The sequence below is a fragment of the Rhamphochromis longiceps genome, linkage group LG11 (assembly GCF_057381845.1).
Source record: "Rhamphochromis longiceps isolate RC_006_pf linkage group LG11, R_longiceps_female_GT1.1, whole genome shotgun sequence".
Lineage (NCBI taxonomy): Eukaryota > Metazoa > Chordata > Actinopteri > Cichliformes > Cichlidae > Rhamphochromis > Rhamphochromis longiceps.
Genome location: NC_140567.1, coordinates 3537770 through 3557762, shown reverse-complemented (window position 1 = coordinate 3557762; position 19993 = coordinate 3537770). Strand labels below are relative to the sequence as shown.

At 41.6% G+C, this 19993-nt stretch overlaps 1 long non-coding RNA gene across 1 annotated transcript in view; it reads left to right on the top strand.

Moving 5' to 3' along the window:
• The window catches only part of LOC146658428 (uncharacterized), a 34261-nt gene extending 15983 nt beyond the window's left edge, over positions 1-18278 (top strand). Inside the window, exons 2-3 of the long non-coding RNA XR_014913867.1 lie at positions 17361-17481; positions 18071-18278. This is a non-coding gene — a long non-coding RNA (uncharacterized LOC146658428). The remainder of the gene's footprint in view (positions 1-17360; positions 17482-18070) is intronic.
• Positions 18279-19993: the final 1715 nt, after the last annotated feature.

Sequence of the window (19993 nt, the reverse complement as noted above, 5' to 3'; positions counted from 1 at the left end):
TTGTAATATTTTACAAAAGACACAGATATGGAAGAAAACACACATAATCAATACAAAAAGATCATAACAAAATAAGTCAAATATGATCACACATCTAGTTTTTCATCATCAGCCATGACTTGCCTTTACTGATGGCACATGTTATGGTTTCCCTCTCAGCGCTCTCTAGTGGTGGCCCTGAACCAAGCAGTCAGTCTTTCAATTAATAAATTCATGTCAAGGAAGTGGGATTCATGTAAAACCCTACAGATATATATAAAACAAAGGCACAATCATTATTTTTTAATGATCATTGTTTTTCCAAAACGCTGCAGTGAAATGACTCGTTTAACTTGTTTTGGCAATTTTCTAAGAGACACTTTTCCAAATCATGTAATGCTTATTCAAAAAGAAACCTGTCAACACTTCATCCATTAGTACATGTTCATCTCTGAACTTACCCTAACCTCCTGCACAGCTCAAGCTCTCTATCTAGCCAATCAGTACAAGTCCTTTTGGCCTTCCTTACTCCCCAGCTTCACATACAGCTGACTATAAGCAATTTGCTTTGCTTCTCCCACCTGTATTATTCATATGCCTAGCCTTCCAGTACTCTTGTGTACTTTTTCATCTCCCTGACTGTCCCACTTTTCCTTTGCTGATATTTTCCTTTAAATATCTTCATGTATGTCCTTATTCCAGAGTCCTTGTCTTCTTTCGTCTGTTCAGAGGATGTGTCAAACCCCTTCTTGGCAGTTTCCCCCAGTCCTTACTTCAGCCGCACTTTTCAGTTATCAGGTAACTCTTCCCTACCATGCAGAGCCCACCTCAACCCCTTCAGTGCAACATTCTTCCTTCCTTAACGTCCACCATTAAATCCTCGTCTCTTTACTTCACTTTATTCTCTCTTTGATGAATCAAGTGAATTCTGGTCCGGATCAATCCGGAATGGAAATCGTTCTTTATGTTTTTATTTGCCTCTCATACATAATTACCAAATCAAAGATTATGACATCTACTCAGGAGTGAAGGCATTATTTACAGTTGCCACAGAACTGTGAAAAAGTTTTGACACTAGAAGTTTAACATACCTCACCGTGGGTGTGTGTTTGCACTGATATGAACTGTATTCCCCTTCCAAAGCTTAGAGGAGGCAGGCCTCACTGTGGCAATCCTGTAATAAGTGCATCTTAATATAACTCATGATTGGAGAGCTATATTCTGCTACAGTGATGAGTAAGAGAAGTACAGAGTATGATTCACTGAGATCCAGCGTCCAGCCCACCTGTCACAACTCCACCTGCTTCCACTGAGGAGATTGACTTAAGTAACACGACCATTTGCCTGGATTTTGGTGTTTGTAGCTATTTTACTAAACTTGGCTGCATGTTCTCTGAGCCCATAACACACCTTGTCTAATTCTTACTTGTAGGTGGTGACCATGCACACCTTTCTTGTGGATTATGTTAATGTGCTGTTGAAAACGGAATCAAAGCATTGTCACATAATCTATATTTATTATAGTGAGAATATTTTACCATTAAACAACAACATCCATATCTGCATAGTGCAGTGACAAGAGTGTACTGTCTGGGTTAACTTTTATTTAAACTATGGTTGTGCGCATTACTGATTCCCCATTATACATTGTCTGTATATTTGTCTATTGCACAGTTAAATCCTGCATCTGCAGCATCAAGATAGAGCTTTACCATTCTGAGGTGCCATTATAAACCTTTCTGAATCTTGATAAATAAAAATGTAAAGTAATTTGGAGATCGTGAACCCAGCATCCTCTGGGATAAAGTGGAGAGGGATCATCCAGCTTGTGAGCACACAGTTTAGAACCCTGGACATAAGGGTACATGCATAAATGTCCTTTTCGGCTTTATTGCTTATTTCAGCAAACTACATTCTGCACATCTTCTAGCACAGCGCCATAGTAAAAGATGGGAGTGCTGGCAGTCCGAACTGGAAATATTCCTGCATATTATGAAATAAGTAAACCAAAAACCTCTACTAGTGCCATGCCTCTACTGCCATACTCAGGTTCCTAAATGCTTACCGAGAGCTGAATAAGAAGAAATAAAGATCTTTATGTCAATCTGAATCTGATGCTAGCCACATGTTAGCATCAGATTCAGATTCCACATTTTTTTGGAAACAAGACAGAGAATAAAGATGTTCTGATTGGTTTCCTGTCACAAGTGAAAGGTTTGAACAGCAGGTTTGTGGGGCTTCTGTGCTCACAGCCACAGCTGTGTGAGTGAGGTGACTACATTAGGAATATCCTCTCACTTTGAAATCATATAGAGAATCCATCCGTTTCCCAAACTGCTTATCCAACTTAAGGTTGAAGGGATGATGGAGCCCATTCAAGAGTCACGTTGTGAGAGGTTGGCATCATCCTGGAGACGGAAATGCTCCAATTAACCAGGTTATCTTAACCTCGTTGCAATGACGTGCAGGTACGAACTGCTGATTATGTAGCTGCAGCTTCCAGTAAAAAACACTGTCAGAAATAGAACATTTAGAGGAGTCTGAAGCCTGTTTGTGGCCCAAAGTCACTGCTATATATCTGACACCTAATGAATAACAGTATGTAAATAACAAAATAAATAAATGAGAAGACAAATAACATCCACTTTAAAGAATAAATACCCAGGAGTTAAGTTTTAAAAAAGAACTTTATTTTCACTTTTAAAACAAATCAAGAAACGATGCATAGCATACTGCAGGATGTAGGACACCTGACTGAGCCATCAAGGTTGAAAATAAATGAGATGCTAGATGCTAGCACAGAAGACAGGCCTTTTCCAAACACCTCTGCCACATTTGACAGTGCCGGTCGATGCAACCCAACACAGACGAGCCAAGAATGAGACAGCAAACTGTGGCACGAGCCAACCAGACCACTCAAATCTGTTTGAGGGCCCCTCAGCAGCGACGCCTCCTCGTTGCTCTCTAAGGACTCAACTGTCTGTGCAAATGAACAGTGCTGTGAGCACCTGTCCTCCCGCCAAACTACTCTCAGGAAACCCTGAGTAGCAGAGACAAAGGAGCTCCGCTGAGGACAGAGCAAACTCTTCATTAGCTCGTAATTGCATGGATAACTCTTTTCATGCGCCATCTTCCAACGTGCTTTTACCATCCCTGATGAGACTGCGAGGTAAGTAATTTTTCACTTTTACTCTGAAACACAGTGGAACTAATGAAAAAGATAAATGCAGGGGAAGAAAACATTGTTTAAGGCTTTAATTTAAACTAATTGCAGCACAGAGATGTTGTTTATTCCCTAAATTCCAAATGCAGATTGAACTTGGGCTTTTTTGGTGCCGTCTACAAAGTGAAGGTCATATCTATTGTTAGAGTAAGAGTTACTTAACAGTGTGTTCTTAAGGCCAAACTACATTATGAGTGTGCAGTGTCCCTCAGTTTGCCAGTTAGTTCAGTATGTCGGGTTTAAAAACACCAAGGCGACAGTCAGTAACTTGAATTTCCTGGATGGCTGATCTCATGATGGCTAGTTGGGGTATTTTGAAAGACACATTTTAAAGACATTCAAAACTTAAACTAGCGGTTAATTCGGGACATTCATGGAGAGCCTCGTTTTAGAAAAAGAGACAAAGAAACCAGTTTCTTCACTTTGATATTTTGTGTTTTTTATTGTCATGAAATCACAGTATTCTTCCTGTGGGTTCAAGTATAATAAATGGCTTCCACACTGCATATGTCTCCTTTTTAACTGCAGCCAACTTGTTTGGTTCAAATATTAGTTTTGCCTTGTAGAGAATCGCTTCCATTGTTCAGAAGCTGAAACCTTTGGCTTTGGGGTGAAACAAAGTGAACAAAATGTATTCTTGGTAAGTGCTTCCCAGCCTCAAACACAACTCGAAGTTCAGTGAACACCTCCTGCTTTGTGCTTTCACTTCAGCTTATACAAAGAAATGTCATAGACGGCTGCCCTGGACACTGGTTATTTCTGTAGGAGTAGTGCTTATTTCAGCTTTAGTTCCTATAGCAACTTATTAGTATGTAGGCATGCCAGCAAAGCCGATGACTGTAAATCACAGAGCTTTTCTAGCCTGTGTTATGTATGTGTATGCTACTTTGAAAAGATCTGTTTGTTGAATTATAACTATATGGTCTCATATATACCTGCACAGCCTGACAGGATGTTATTGTGTAGCACCACATTTGGCTTTCTTCTGAAGTCTTGGTGAATAAATATGTGGTATGTTGTGTTTTGGTTGGTGAGCCCACCACCTTATATTCTTGTATATTACAGTGTGTCTTCTGTACTTGGATCTGTTAAAAGGGAGGTTTTCCTTTCCGCTGTCGCCAAGTGCTTGACCTGAATTGAATACAGATATTTAGGATCTCCAGAAGATGACTTCTAATTCTGTTGCATTTTCTAAAACGTATTTTCTCAAAAAGTAGTGTTTTCAGGTTTCTTATTGTGTTTTTTGTTTTTTTTTCCCCAATTTCGTGCTTTCTGAAATGATGTCGATTTTTGCATCTCTGGTCCACAATACAAATCAGAATCAGAATCAGAATACTTTATTGATCCCTGGGGGAAATTATTTTTTGTTACAGTGCTCCATTTTAAACCAACATTAAGACAAGACAGACAATACGCTAACTAAGAATAGTACAATATATACATATATATACATACATACATACATAAGTCACTTATAAATAAATATTTGGAAAATAAACATGTGTAGTTGTAGCAGCAAACAGTGTGTTAAGTGGATGCGTTGTACAGGGAGATGGCCACAGGCAGGAATGATTTCCTGTGTCGTTCAGTGGTGCTTTTCGGTAATCTCAGTCTCTCACTGAACGAGCTCCTGTGACTGACCAACATGTCATGGAGTGGGTGGGAGGTGTTATCCAACATTGTCTTTATCTTGGACAGCATCCGCCTCTCCGACACCACCTTGAGGGAGTCCAGCTCCATCCCCACAACATTGCTGGCCTTACGGATCAGTTTATTAAGTCTGTTGGCATCTGCGACTTATCACTACGCTTGACTCAGTTGGCACAGAGTTTTATTACTTACTTACAAAAACAACATATTGGACCATTTGTGTTTGCACGCATCAGTACTAGAACTGTTGGCCTGTGAGTTTGTCCATAATTGTAAACTTACTGGAGTGAAGATTGTGAGTTTAAAAGTGAAATTAACAATGTTACTTTTTGCCTCCATCACACAGCTTTGCAGGCGAGATGAAACCTGAAGTGAAGAAGCAGCAAGTGAGGAAAACTTGGAGTCTGTACTTGCTCGCTTTTTCTCTAACCTTCAACGCATATATAAATGTGCAAACTCATACGCTCACCCACACAGTCACATAGACACAAACACAGGTACACACACGCAAAATGAACACACACACACAGAGTCTTACCCAACTCCACTCTGCTCATGTGTGAAATGAGCAAGGGTCTTATCTCTTGGAAACACACCACTGAGCCAGAGGAGGAGAGAGAGGGAGACACACTGCGGGAGAGGAGGGAGGAGAGAAAGAAAGAAGGAGGTGGGGGGTGAGAACAAGAGGGAGAGAGAGAGAAAGAAAGGGGGAGAGAGGTGTCACATGGTGTGCATACTGATGACTGTGGACTTGGGATTCTTCTGCAGGTCTGAGGATGAGCCAATCAACCTTCTGTCCCCCTATTACACCCCTTTACTGACCTCAGCAAGCTGGCACCACACCCTCCACACATGCACACTCTCCTCTAATTATCATATAAAATGAGTCCAAGCTGAAGTATTACTATTAAGAGAAGAGCACCCTATTGAAAGAGCCGTCAGTTACTGTGCTCTCCAAAATTAGGCTGAAGAAAGCTTTTCTTCAAAGAAACGTTGGTTTCTGAAATATTATTAATAGTATTTAAATGCAAACGTGTGGTTCAGAGAGATTGAGGTAGAATCTGAGAAGGGTCAGGTGAGAGTCAGTTTGTCCCTATAGGTACAATTCCCCTAAGTTTACTGGATAAAACTAATTACTTGAGTCCAGTGCTACTGTGTGTACCTTTCTGAGGCCAGAAAATCTAAATGTGTCCAAGCGCTTGCATTAATGCATGCTTCAAAACAGGTGAATGTGCAGCATCGGGAGATGGTCAGAGTCAGAGCTTCTCAGTTCAGACCTGCCTTCGTTCTCCTTATCTCTGGTGGGGGTAGAGGCAGGTGAGGGGCACATTTTCAAGTGTGTGTATGAATGAAACACTTTTTAAAACATTTATTTTTTTTGTTGCCAGACATCTTAAACTAGTCACCATAATCCAACAGGGAAGCTGGGGAGCTGGGCAGGAGTTTTGTATGAAAATGACCACTTTTAAAATACATAAGCAAGACCTCACTTAACTGTTGTTGGTTATTATTCACATTCTGTCATAATGTTCTTTTAGTGGGCTCTTTTTATTTTAGGGTTTGCTTAGATGCCATCACTCCCTGACCGCAGTGTGGTCACAAGATGAAAACTGTGCATAAGCAGGATTTCTTTAAGAATCCATCAAGCAGTTGGATATACAGGACATAATTTAAAAGTGTCATTAGTCCGAATCGCTACAGCAAAAACATATTTGGAGTAGTATCAAGTAAGACCAGTTTCTCATGTTCTATCGCTCAATCATTAGGCTGCTATTATAACCATTAGCTAATGATTATATATGCTTGCATTGCCTCTAAATATACCTATTGCTGCTCTTTCTCTTAAATCTCTGTTTCATACCAGCCACTGTCTTGTTCTGTAGTGTGTGCATGCTGTGTATGTCGTCTGCTCACTGTTGACTGTGCAGGTGTCAATAACATGCTTAAGACTGAGCCCTGACAGGTGCAGAGTGGTCTCCACTGTTGGCTTTGACAGTAAATTATAGTGTTCATGGTTGCTTTACATCATTAAAGTTTTGTGTGTGTGTTTAAATGCACTTAAATGCACTCTCTTACTAGACAGTGCTTAATGTGCCTAATATGTGTGTGTATAGATAGATCGCCTAGCTTGGGAGTCACCGCACCTAGTGCTCAGATTACCACTGGGACCACTGTTACCTTCACCCTCCACATGTTCTGCAGCTCTTCTCTGAGCCCTCGGTACTTCTCCAGCTTCTCGTGTTCCTTCTTCCTGATGTTGCTGTCATTCAGTATCGCTACATCGATCACTACGGCCGTCTTCTTCTGTTTGTCTACCACCACTATGTCCGGTTGGTTAGCCACCACCATTTTGTCCGTCTGTATCTGGAAGTCCCACAGGATCTTAGCTCGGTCATTCTCCACCACCCTTGGGGGCATCTCCCATTTTGACCTCGGGACTTCTAGGTTATACTCGGCACAGATGTTCCTGTACACTATGCCGGCCACTTGGTTATGGCGTTCCATGTATGCCTTGCCTGCTAGCATCTTGCACCCTGCTGTTATGTGCTGGATTGTCTCTGGGGCATCTTTACACAGCCTGCACCTGGGGTCTTGCCTGGTGTGATAGACCCCAGCCTCTATGGATCCTGTGCTCAGAGCTTGTTCCTGTGCTGCCATGATTAGTGCCTCTGTACAGTATATATGTCATTAATAATACTCTTGACCACTGCAATCGTCACCTTAACCATAACCTCCTGTGTCAAATATCTTTCCATGGTTATATATATATATATATATATATATATATATATATATATATATATATATATATATATATATATATATATACATATTAGGGGTGCAACGATACACAAAATTCACGGTTCGGTTCGGTTCGATACTTTGGTGTCACGGTTCGATATTTTTTCGATACAAAAAAATGTTCATGCATTTTTAATTTGTCATTTATTAAAATTATAAATATATATTTTAACTCAAAAGTACAGTTTTTAAATTTAACCCTAACCCTTGTGCGTGTTTTTTATTTTGACAGCGAATGCGCACCTGCGGACCACTTATGTGCAGCCCTGGTTATTTAGCTCGTCATATTGCAGCCACAGAAATTCTTTTGTCCATGAAACCATAAAGCTGCACTTTCTTTTTGCCTTATAGTCTGATTTGTCATAACTTCTCCGTTTTGTGGTAAGCTTTTCTTTTGCTGTCACTTCTTCACCCTGACCTGTCTTATTTGGCTCAGCAGAACTGAAATGCTTTTACACACTCACTCACATAAGCTCAGCGATTCTCTGCGCGATCAACCTCTCACATGTTTAAGCTTGCTGCGGGAGATTTCACTTGTCATGTTTGCATAGTAAGCTAACGATTAATAAGACGATGTCAGAGGAATTGGTGCACAAATTATCATCACTCACAGATCAGTACTGTCGCTCTCTATACACAGTTCGCACGATTGCAAAGTGAAAGCAAAAAAATGAGCGCAAATTCAAACGCGACTTCAATATGTCACATATTGACAGTGGCTCACCGATGCCAATGACATAATTACCCAGCTACATTTCTGAAAGAATGCAAAAGCATTGACATATATTTTTCCTACAATAGCCCGACGGGCAGGGAAGAGATAGATTTTGGTAGCCCGACTGAAAAAATCGCTAGCTCCGGGACGTCGGGCTAGCGATATTGCAAGCCCTGTATCTGATTGAGGAATCACTCATCTTTGGAAAAGAGAGTTTATTACAGAGAAATGTCTCTTTCCAAAATAAAAGCTATACTATCCGCTTCTTCTGGGCTATATTCTCAGCAGCATAAGGAGAATCATGTGCTAACAGCTGTCTAAATGACTCGGCTAAAGTTAGTAGCATGCTTGCTTTTTTTTGTCTGCTTCCACTTGTCTTTGCACTAGGATGATGTCGGCGTAAATGTGCAGTCATATTCGTCGTGTTCCCACTAGTGCTTTCAGGTTAATCTCGTTGAAATGACCTTAACGCCACAACACGGCAAATCTCCGTTAACGAGCTACCGCCAATCGCTCCGTGCATGGGGCTAGACGGCCAACACGTTAACGAGCTAACTGCGCTAGCACACTAGTTCACACCAATGTAATTGAGCATTGCATGGCACATCCAACATACTGTTTTACTTTAGTCCATGACTCGCTTACCTTCAGGGTCATACGTCACATGAAAACCAAAATAATTCCAAACGCCAGATCTGAATGAGGGTGGGGGAGGTGCCCTGCGCTCTTCCTTCTGACTATGCTGTCTGTGTTGAGCGCTCAGTGGATCTGCGCTGGACAGTGCAGCCTAGGCGGAGTAGTCGAACACAGATTCACTGAGCGCTCAACACAGACAGCATCATCAGAAGGAAAATTGATAAAATAAATTACAAATGTTGTATTGTTCGATACATATGCGTACCGAACCGAAAGCACTGTATCGAACGGTTCAATATCGATACGAATATCGTTGCACCCCTAATATATATATATATATATATATATATATATATATATATATATATATATATATATATATATATATATATAAGAGTTCAAAAGGTACAATAAGGCACTTTACTTTGCAAGAGTGTGGGACGCAGAGCTCTGGATCAAAGTATCACGGGGCACGGTTTGAGAAGGCATCATTTCGAGCCCTCCTGCACAGTCACAGTTTGGGAAAGAAGCGGCTGTCTTTCAGAGACAGTGATGGATTGCAGGCTGGATCATTATCTTGTGCACGACAGTCGTGTTGTCGACAACAGATTGGACGCACAGATTTGTGTGCCAGCCTTTTCTCCTTCTGTCTCTCCCTGCCTCACTTCATATGCCATGTGTTACTTATGTGCTCCCACCTGAAATGAGAGCTCTGGATCCAGAATAATCCCTTCTGGGTTTTTTCGTTTGTTTTGTGGGGGGGTTGTTTTGTTTTTTTTAACCACATGGACATACCCAAACAAGTTACTTTCACACCTGAAAATGGCGTTTGCCTGTACGTCTCCTGCTGTTTTAGACTCCTGCTGTTCCTGAGAGCTGCAGACTTTAACCACATCCAAAGAAATGACTTAAAATCAGTCAGAGAGAGACTTTTAAAAGACAGCAGGCACCCTACTGAGGAATTTAATAAGCAAAATTAATTCAACTAAGAAATGGAATAGAGGGAAAATAATGCAGCGTTAAAGAATCCAGAAGAGTAACTGATATGAAAATGGGCACTGTAAGACTTTAACTTTGAACACAGGAAGTGTGGAAGTCTAACCATAAATAATCTTTGTATGAACACTCGTTTCTTTGCTCGATACTTCATAGATTACATTTTCACCAATTGCAAGAAACTGGTAAAGATGAGGTCATTTGTAGAACAGCTACAGTATTTAAAGATCATTTATAGCTCAGAGCTATTATTACCACAGTGATTTAGGTGTGTTCAGAAAATGACATCAGTTAAAGATGCGTTTCATCTGCAGAATGTTAAATGCCGGCTTTGTGTTGCATTCAACAGATACAGCGCTCCACAGGTGGATCGAGGTCAGGACTCTAAAGAAAGAAAAGGATCCCTCTGATGTGAACGGGGTGAAATTATAGTCAATGCGCCAGTCTACAGCAGTCCATAATAATGGATGTTTCAATTGATCCTCACACTTTCCCTTCTCCCTCTGAGTCATTGTCTGCCTCTACATGATTACTACATCGTTACTTAAGGTTGCAAGTCTTCTGAAGGCTTCTAATGCCACCTTCTGGTCAATGGGAGGAACTGGTTTAAATTCAACTTTTATTTAGCCAGAGAAAATCTGATCACTGAGAAAAAGAAGAAAAAAAGAAATGTTAAAAGTGTCCTGATCATAGGCGGTAACAAGCCCATAAAATTAAAATGAGACATGCATGAACACATATCCAATAATTCACATCACAGTGAAAATTACTGCACAGACTACCAAGAGATGAAAATCACATTTTGAGAACTACCTGTGAAGACATCCACCTGTTGACCAGCAAATCATTTAGCAATACCTGGGCGGTACCAAATATATTAGGGTTAGCCCTTGTTGCATTTTAAACACATGCTAAAGAAGAATAAACCCAAATGGAATATGTCCAAATGCCGGGAAGACAGTACACACTGACAACGACAGCCTGCTTAATAAGCTGTTGGTCTGTTACATGTCAGACCCACTGAAGAAATAATATCTACGTGTGATGTGAGAGGCAGCATGGTTAGGGTTCAATTGGTGGTTCAATTCCTGTCTTCTGCGGTCTGCATGTCAAGTATCCGTGGGCAAGTTGTTAACCCCATGTTGCTCTCCGATGAAGTGCTAAGCACCAAGAAGAAAGAGATTTCGAACAGTTACTTGTCCTGGTGAATCTGATACTTTAAACAACGTTTAAAAACTTGTGTTTTTGTTGTTCATGTTTGTGCCTTGTGTACGTCATGTACTTCGCGTTCACAGTTAGTTGATATGCTACAGATTTTCTGTTATTAAAATCCAGCTTTAACATTAAAGTGGGTACGATCCAGTATTATCATGGTTACAATTATGTAAAATAAGTAAAAGAACTGGTTAAGAAAAGAAAGAGTCAAACTTACAAAATCTGTGTCATTATCCAAATAGTATCACATTCATTTTCATTACACATTATAAGGCTATTCAAAGATATTTGGCCAAACACAAATCCAGACAAAGATGTAATATACCTGAGATTTTCAAGACAAACTGTCTTAATAGCCTTTATTAATAGTCTGCATTGCATGTTTACAATAAGCTGTGTATTTTCTTTTAATTATATAAATATAAAATATATATACTAGCCAGTAGCAGTATTGGCTTCCCTGATATGAGTTTTAAAAAAATGAGAATGGGTCGCCCAGCTTTTTTACCATTGCTTGTCATTGATTCTACTGAGTTTATGTAGTCATCTGTCCATGCAAAGATGGACACCATCCAGGTTGTTGAGCAGCAGTCTTAGTAGAGCTGGTCAGACCTCTCTGTCATGCAGCCTTCTCCATTTTGTGTGTGTGTGTGTGTGTGTGTGTGTGGGGGGGGGGGTGATACCAAGGTCTTAAATTCAAATTCAAATTCAAATTTTAAATTCAAATTCAAATTTTATTTGTCACGTACACAGTCATACACAGTACGATATGTAGTGAAATGCTTGGACAACTGCTCGTGACCTAAAGAAAACAAAAAAAGGAAAGGCTATGAATAAGATAGGAAATAAATATGAAAAATTAAAAAGGGTAAATTTAACTAGGAAGGAATAAAATATAAATTAAGGTTAAAAATGAAATAACTGTACAACACAAATTAGAATGAAGGGTAAATTTAACTGGGAAGAATAAGATAAAATATATAAATTAAAGTTGAAAATAAAATAACTGTACAACAAAATACACAATACACAATATAGAACTATATAAGAATGTATGAAGAAATCTAAATATAAATAAATATATACACAATAACAGCAGCTGTACAAGTATTAACTGGAAATGAAGAATATAGTGACCAGTGTTGTGCAAAAACAATGTCCAGAAAGTCCAGTGTGTGTGTAAGAACCATATGTGTGGGTCAGTACTGTGTGGTGGTGTGATTGAGAGACCGTATCGCCTGCGGGAAGAAGCTCCTCCTCAGTCTCTCTGTGTTGGTCTTCAGGGAGCGGAATCGCTTTCCTGACCTCAACAGAGAGAACAGTCTGTTGTTGGGATGGCTGAGGTCCTTCACGATCTTCCTGGCCTTGGTCCAGCACCGCCTGCTGTAGATTGAGTGCAGGTCAGGGAGCTCGGAGCGGATGGTGCGCTCAGCTGACCGCACAACCCTCTGTAGAGCTCGTCTGTCCTGCATGGTGCTGTTCCCGAACCAGGTTAAGATGTTTCCCGCCAGGATGCTCTCTATGGTGCACGAGTAAAAGTTCCTGAGCACCTTGGAGGGCAGTTGGAAGTCTCTCAAGCGTCTGAGGTGGTAGAGACGCTGTCGGGCCTTTTTCACCACGGTGTTGATGTGACAGGACCATGACAGGTCCTGCGTGATGTGAACTCCGAGGTATTTGAAGCTGTCCACTCTCTCCACTGGGCACTCGTTGATGACGGGGGTCTGGTAGTTCCTCTCCTGCTTAGTGCTGAAGTCCACTATCAGCTCCTTTGTCTTACTGACGTTTAGAAGGAGGTTGTTCCTCTGGCACCAGTTCTCCAGATTCCTAATCTCCTTCACGTAGGCCGTCTCGTTGTTATCAGAGATCAGGCCCACCACGACGGTGTCGTCAGCAAACTTGATGATGGTGGTGGAGCTGGTAGTGGCCACACAGTCATATGTGTACAAAGAGTACAGCAGGGGGCTCAGAACACACCCCTGGGGGGCTCCAGTGCTGAGAGTGGTGGAGGCTGAGACATGTCCGCCCATCCTTACTGCCTGTGGTCTGCCAGTTAGGAAGTTGGAGATCCACTAACACATAGATGAGCTGAGTCCCAGATGCTCCAGCTTGGTGGTGAGTGTGGAGGGAATTATGGTGTTAAATGCAGAGCTGTAGTCTATGAAGAGCATTTTAACATAATTCCCCCTTCTAGTGTCCAAGTGAGTGAGTGATGTGTGGAGGAGATGAGAGATGGCATCGTCTGTGGAACGATTTGGACGGTAAGCGAACTGTAGTGGGTCCAGTGTGTCTGGTAGTGAAGAAATTATGAAGTCTCTGACCAGGCGTTCAAAGCACTTCATCACTACTGAGGTGAGGGCTACAGGGCGATAGTCATTGAGAGAAGCAGGGTGGGGTTTCTTCGGGACAGGAACAATGATGGACTCTTTGAAGCATGTGGGGATCACCGACTGAGATAAAGAGATGTTGAATATCTCAGTGAACACAGGAGCTAGCTGGTATGCGCAGTCTCTTAGGATACGACCTGGGATGCCGTCTGGTCCTGCTGCTTTCCTGGTGTTCACTCTCTTGAAGGCTCTCCTTACTTCATGCTCGGAGATGACGAGCACGTTTCCGGTGCTGGCAGTATCTTCCTGTCTGCAGCCGTTAGCGCCGCTAACACTAGCATTGTTGGAGACCTTAGCTGCAGCCTCGAAGTGAGCATAGAAAGTGTTCAGCTCGTCTGCCAGAGTCACGGCCGCGTTCGTCATACCGGTTGTTGGTGCTTTATAGTCCGTTATTGTCCTTAGTCCCCGCCACAGGCTCCTAGAGTCACTCTGTTGGAGTTGTGACTCTAGTTTCCTCCCGTAGCGCTGCTTCGCCTCTTTCACCGCCCTCCGCACGTTATATGACGCGGCTTTGTACGGGTCCATGTCCCCCGTCATGAGTCCCGTGTTGTAGGCAGCGGTGCGGGATCTCAGAGCGTCGCGGATGGTTTTATCCACCCACGGCTTCTGGTTGGGAAACGTTGTGATAGTCTTTGTCTCCACGGTATCATCCGCTAGTTTCCCGATGAATCCCACAACCGCTTCCGTAAACACGTTGACGTCATCGTCGGAGCTGTTTCTGAACATGCCCCAGTCTGCGTCATCGAGTGCGTCCTGTAACGCGGCCACCGATTGATCCGTCCAGCGCGCGACCTTCCTCTGAACCGGAACTTCCTGTTTCAGCCTTTGTTTGTATTTTGGCATGAGGAAGATGGCGGCGTGATCAGATTTGCCAAACGGGGGGCGGGATTGTGCCTTGTAGCCGTCCTTGACCGTAGTGTAGCAGTGGTCCAGTGTCCTTTCACCCCTGGTGGGGCAGGTGATGTGTTGATAAAAGTTCGGCGCTGCGCGTTTGAGGTTGGCGCTATTAAAGTCCCCCGTCACAATAAGCGCAGCATCCCGGTGTTGTGTCTGGTGCTGTGTGAGTGCCTCATGCAGCTCGCATAAGGCGGTGACCGTGTCCGCTTGTGGTGGAATATAAACGGCACTTACAATGACCGATGTAAATTCCCGAGGTAGATAAAAAGGACGACACATGATGGACAGTAGTTCCAGATTTGGTGTGCAGGAGCGTGTGAGAGGAACAACGTTCGCACTGTTGCACCAGTTGTTGTTCACCATTAAACACACGCCGCCTCCCCTTGACTTCCCCGAGTCCCGTGTCCTGTCCATGCGGTGAACCGAGAAGAACTCGGCCGGCTGGATGGCGTGGTCCGGCACCGCTGGGTTCAGCCATGTCTCGGTGAAGCAGAGGAGATTGCAGTCCCGAATGTCTCTCTGGAACTTTATCCTGGCCCTGAGGTCGTCAAGCTTGTTCTCCAGTGACTGGACGTTGGCGAGCAGGATGCTAGGCAGAGGTGTGCGGTGTGCACGAGCTCTCAGCCTGTTCCTGACGCCGGCTCGCTTCCCTCTAGGCCGCCGCCGCTTCCCTTTGTTCTCCCTCGAGATCTCACTCGGCCAGCTCGGATCCGGAGTTAAAAACTTCGAATTGTGAGTACATTGTATACCAATAGAAACAAGAGTGTCACTGTCATACCTAATGTACCCAATGGTGATGATTTTGCCGATTTAGAAACGCTGAAAACTAACTTAAAAAACAAAGACAAAGAAAAAGTGGTCGGAGCAGTCGTGACGGCAGCCGACCTCACCGGCGCCATCTTAATTCATCTTAATTCTTATAAAATAAGTCTACTCAGGGTCGCCACCTGGCTGGACGTGTCTGAAACAAGTCAGCCAAGAGGCATCAGTGTCGAATACACGTGTCAGGGATCACTTGTCAGACAGGAAACAACAGAAGCGAAGAGCAAAACCACAGTGGTAAAAGATCCAGGTTTCACCAACTGTTGCAATACAACAATCCAGCGCCGGGTGCCAGGCGGCCACTACTTAAGGTAGTAGCAGACTTTCAATTGTCTCCCTCCCTCTCTCTCTCTCTCACACACACACACACACACACACACACACACACACACACACACACACACACACTATAGGAAGATTGATGTATGGGTGTATTTTGTGTATTTTCTAATTTTTTGTGTCCCAGCTGATACATGTTTGTTCTGTTTTTTGTATTTTTACAGGTGCATAACATGTCATATCTGAAATAACACAAATAAAAATGAAAAAAATATATAAAAGATTCATCTGAACATGAGGAGCCTGTAGAGATTCTATGTAGCTGTTCTTGCAAAAGCAAAATGTGTTTGGCACCACCATGCATTCAGATCACAATTCTGATTGCAAAAGCTGCCAAACAGGACAAGATATTAAAAAAACAAAAAACACCACACATAAATAAATATCATAGAGGAGAGATGGCATTGGGAGAGAGACAGAGAGAACGTGACAGTACGTCCTCCTGCCACTCACAAGAGATTCGATGGAACTCTTTTACTATCCTCTTGTGTAGAAATATGAAGAGCCAGCCAAGGGGATGCCACCTCTCACCAAAGGACCTCAGTATATTCTACACTCTGAATCTACTGAAAGCCTTGTTAACCAGTCTTTCTACCAATAAAGTAGAAAAGGAGGCCCAATGACATTTTAGAAGCTTTTGTGTTCACCTTTCCTGTAACTCATCTACACAGAGAAAATACTTTGGTAATGTTATTTAAACTAAATACAGTCTCTACCTTCCCAACACTGCATGACCTTTAATACAAAAAACAAAACATTACAATTTTAAAAATGCATATATTTTTACATTTTGGTGTTACATTGCAATAACTGCCTCTGCAAAACAAAAACCCATTTTACATGAGGAAAAACTGTGGAGAGGAACTTCAAACAGCACATTATGAAACCACCAGTTTCAAATACACCCAAAGGGCTGTTTCACTGGTGTGATATAGGAGCTGTTAAACATGTTGCTGAAAGATTTTCAGCTGAACTTCCTAACTCATTCTTTCCATTTGTGGTGTTTGGAGTGAACAGATAGCATCAGGTTTAATCTGCTGGTTGCACTGCAGGCACATTTCTTCAAACACACAGACTCCTGTGATATGGAGGCAACACCAGTAATAAAATTAATAAAACTTGGACTGACTATCAAGCTTCAGTACTGTTTTTGCTCTAAAGGAAATGTGTGTATAACACCAAACAGAGAAAACTGCCCATGCAGAGCTGACGCAGAATGTTTGGTCATATTCTTAGACTTATTTCCCAATTTTTGATCAGATATTTTCAGATTGCAAATAATGTTAGATTGAATATTAAGTCAACGATTCAGGATCTGATCAAAAAGTTCCATGAACACAAATAAAAAGCTTGGTGGTTATCGCTAATCCCTACAACACTGTCTGTCTGTCCCACTTGAATTTCGTTTTCAGGCAGCGTGCAACAACATAAAGTTCTGTCACTATAATAATACATAAATATTCCGCTATAGTAGTTTCTACACAGCAAATTCAAAAGTGTTAAATGTTTTGGTGTTAATAGTCTTCTTGCAAAAGTAGAGTTAATTTTACTCTAAGCAGAGTCACATTCTTTTAATGTAACTCTGAGGTGTAAAATGATAGTAGTTAAAATCGAGTGTTAAAAATGAGTGTTTCTCTGTCAAATCTGGAGGTGTTACAATGGAAACATTAACCCTTGACCTCTTAACTCTGAACTCCTAGAGGGGCTATGACACCAACAGAGTAAATTCACAGACTCCGCCCCCAGCACGGCTCCAATCGAAGCTGAAGTGAAGCCGTTTCAGAACATTTTGCTCTACATATTTGAGTTGTTTGCCATGCTTGGTAAGTCATTTTTTCAAAGATTGTTTCAATTGTTATTAGCTTTTACTTCTGTGGCTCTTTGGAGTTGAGACAAAGCTGTGTGAAAGGCATTAGCCATGTTGCTCGCTGATAGCGTAATATTCTGTTTTAGCTAGCTGAAAGGTATTGTTTGCGGGCAAATACCACAGCCTTGAAAAAAAGCTTGCATGTGAATTTTCAGTCAAATCTTTGGTCAAATACGCCTAAAACAATGTCTAGAGTGTGAAATGTTGGTATAATGGTGCTACTTGAAGCCTGAAAACGATCGCCCATAAAAAAAAAAACAAAAAAAACGAGCAAACAGCAGTAGCAGGCGTCCTGACTGGATTCTACGTTAGCATAGATCCCTCCAGAGTTTTGTGCACACGGTTTAGGTAAAAATGAAAAAGGTTGAGGTTTTACATTTAGTTCAGTATTACCTGTTGCCTGTGTCCTTGTCTTTTGGGAAAATACTTTACACAAGTAATGGCTCAAAGAGGATTCCTTTTTTTTTTTACTGTGCTGCAATTGTTTACTGGATTATTTGTGCCATTAATTAGTGTCAACTAATTTTTATTCAATCTCCACACAGGATATGCTTGTGAAGATGGAATATGGGGGAGAGCAGAAGTGCGTTGAAGTTCCACAAAGGGATGAATGAAGGACATGCATATTGTATTGAAGAAATAAGTGATGAGATGCTGTTATTTGCATTTACCATGTCAGACCTTTTGACAAACAAAATTCTAATGAAAGTGAGAACATGTATACTGTTACGTCTTTCAGAAAATGTTTTGAAATTGTGGTGCACAGTTCAGAATAAATGTTTTTCAAAAACCATTGCATCTTTTTAGTAAATGTTTATTTCCAAAAGAAATTTCTAGAAGTTCAGAACAGTAAAATTCCCGCTTTTTAGAATGAATTAGAAGATAACTCTTACGTAGTTAAACTAAAATACTCTTTGAGAGTTAATATATAAACTCTTAACACCAAGTGTTAAATTATCAACTCCAGACAGATTTGGTGTTTAACACTAAATCAGAGTTAACGTACCAACTCTCCAAAAAGAGTTAAATTAACACTCTCTGGTGTGGACCCATATAGACACTTTAATAGTGTTGAAATCAAATCCGACAGTGTTAATTTGGACATGCTGGATTTGCTGTGTAAGACTAAGAAAACAGTCTGCTTTGATGACAACCTTTTCTGTGTACCAACATCTAAAGCATGTCACCCACATCTGCAACTATCCATACACGCGAAGGGCAACTCTGTTCTATTATTCATGAGCAGATTTTTGGAGATTGAGTTAAGAGTCAATGAATATTTTTTTTAACCTGGCTCTGTAACGTCTTTGATTGGCTCTAACTTGTGTATGATGTGGTGAGTGATAGTCCTGTTATGGCTGATATTTTTACTAACGAGTGCTGCTACGTTCTATCAGCCTGTTACAGCAGCTGCACCAGATCTTCCAATGCCAATGAACTGTGCACATAACTTCATCAGAGATGTTGCTTTTAACTGTACGATGTCACTGATAGCAGCCACGGTGTACAGCTGCAATGTAACATGTTAAAAGAAGAAACTGCATACTTGCACCTTTGTAGGAAGTTCTGATGTCAACAATCAGGAAAGTGGTTGACACAAATTTAGAATATTTTTGTAAGTCTCCTGATGCTCTGAATCTGATTCATTTCTCTTTTATTTAGTTAATGGTAGTATTCACTCTGAAACAGCGGTGCTTAATGACTTAATTGAAACTTAATTACTTAATTGAGACTTAGTTGAAATAGAAAGGATCCAGATGGCTAGCAGCATCTGGGTGTCATCTCCACTGTCACTGGAGTACTGAAAGTAAGAGTCAATTTCTAATTTGATCGTCATTTACACTGACGCAGCATTAAAATATACACCGATCAGACACAACATCGTGAGCACTGAGAGATGAAGTGAATAACACTGATTATCTCTTTATTGTGGCACCTGTTTTGGGGGGGGGGGGGGGGTATATTAAGGAGCAAGTGAATGTTTTGTCCTCAAAGCTGATGTGTTAGAAGCAGGTGAAAGAGGGATTCAGAAGATTTGGATGAGTTTGACAAATTGGGAGTAGCAGCATTACGAGCCATGAATGTGGGGAGTGAACGCTGACCCATGTGGTTTGATCCAACAGATGAGCTACTGTAGCTCAAACTGCTGAAAAATGTCTATCAGGATAGACAGTGCATTGCAATTTGTAAATGGGGCTGCAGAGCCGCAGACATGCTGACCCCTGTCCACTATTGAAAATGCCAACAATGGACACGAGCAACTGGACCACACACCAAAGAAAGATGATAGCAGATAATGGAAGATTTTCTTTTGTATCACATGAATGAGAGCTGTGCATTGCTTCCTTTACCTTGGGAAACACCAAGCACCTGGATGCACTACGGGATGAAGGCAAGGTGGTGGAGACAGCGTGATGCGTTTTTTATCCCAGAGGCAGACACATGTAGACTATGCATTCATTTTGCTA